This window comes from Orycteropus afer, unplaced genomic scaffold (genome assembly GCF_000298275.1).
Source record: "Orycteropus afer afer isolate SDZICR_OR568_19922 unplaced genomic scaffold, OryAfe1.0 scaffold00352, whole genome shotgun sequence".
In the NCBI taxonomy this organism is placed as follows: Eukaryota; Metazoa; Chordata; class Mammalia; order Tubulidentata; family Orycteropodidae; genus Orycteropus; species Orycteropus afer.
The window spans coordinates 162,005-163,807 of NW_006921939.1; positions in this window are offsets into that span (position 1 = coordinate 162,005).

The window sequence follows — 1,803 nt, forward strand, 5'->3', positions numbered from 1 at the left end:
TGACTTCAGCAATACAACAAAAGAAAATCTCTATCTATAAACCTATCATATTTACAGGTACGGAAGTTACAATTTCAATATAACATTTTGGAGGACATAATTCAAGTCATGACAATTTCCAGGAAAATGTCATCAAATTCACTACTTTTTCTTCTATGGTGTCTAATCTGCCATTAATATGATTCAGTGCATTTTTTTTTCTTTTCTTTCTATTTTTTTTACCTCAGTTTACATTTCTAGAAATCTGATGTTGGGTCTTTTCTATACCTCTAGGAGCTCTGATAGCATAGTGCCTAAGACACTTGACTGCTAACCAGAAGGCTGGCAGTTCAAACCCACCAGCCACTCCTCAGAAGGAAGGTTGGGCAATCTACATCTGTAGTCATATCACCTCAGAAACCCAAGGAGGGGTCGCTATGAGTCAGGTCCGTCTCGACAGCACATAACAACAACAACAGCAACAATGTCTCTGAAGTTTGAACATCCGAAATATGGTTATAATATGTTTTTAAATTTTGCTGAAAATAATTCAAAAATGATTGCAGCAGTACATCATCAGGCAACTTTCAGAAATTCACCAGATTCAGAAGAGGATGTGGAACAAGGGATATCATTGCTGAGATCAAATGGATCTTGGCTGAAGGCAGAGAATATCAGAAGGATATTTACTTGTATTTTATTGGCTATGCAAAGGCATTCAATTGTGTGGATCATAAGAAATTATGGATAACATTGCAGAGAATGATAATTCCAGAATACTTAACTGTGTTCATGCAGAACCTGCATATAGACCAAGAGGTAGTCATTAAAATAGAATGATACTGTGTGATTTCAAATCAGGAAAGATGTGTGTCAGTGTTGTATCCTTTGACCATACTTATTCAATTTGTATGCTGAGCAAATTATCTGAGAAGCTGGAGTATATGAAGAATGTGGAATCAGGATTAGAGGAAGACTAATTAACTACCTAAGATATGCAGATGACACAACTTGCTTGCTGAAAGTGAAGAGGACTTGAAGCACTTACTGATGAAGATCAAAGACTCAAGCCTTCAGTATGGATTACACCTCAACATAAAGAAAACAAAAATATTCACAACTGGACCATTAAGCAACATTATGATATATGGAGAAAAGACTGAAGTTGTTGAGGATTTCATTTCACTTGGATCTACAATCAATGCCCATGGAAGCTTGTTGTGATGTTGTTAGGTGCCATCGAGTTGTCTCCAATTCATAGTGACCCTACACACAGCAGAATAAAACACCACCCAGTCTCTTACTAACTCCCTGATCCTTGCTATACTTGAGCCCATCACCTCAGCAACTGTGTCAATCCATCTTGTTGAGGACCTTCCCCTCTTTCATCAACCTCCGCCTTACCAAGCATGACATCCTTCTCCAGGGAATGGTCCCTCTGACAACATGACCAAAGTAGGTGAGACAAAGTCTGGCCATTCTTGCCTCCAAGGAGCATTCCAGCTGCACTTCCTCCAAGAGAGGTTTGTTAGATCTTTTAGCAGTCCATGGTACTTTCAGCATTCTTTGCCAGCATCACAACTCAAAAGCATCCACTCTTTGTTTTTCCGTATTCATTGTCCAGCTATCACATGCATATGAGGCAATTGAAAATAGTATGGCTTGGGTCAGGTGCACCTTAGTCTTCAAGTAGACATCTTTGCTCTTTAGCACTTGAAAGAGGTTCTTTGCAGCTGATTTTCCTGGTGCTGTGCATTGTCTCATGTCCTGACTACTGCTTCCATTGGTGTGTATTGTAGAACCAAGCAATGCGAAGTCTTTGAC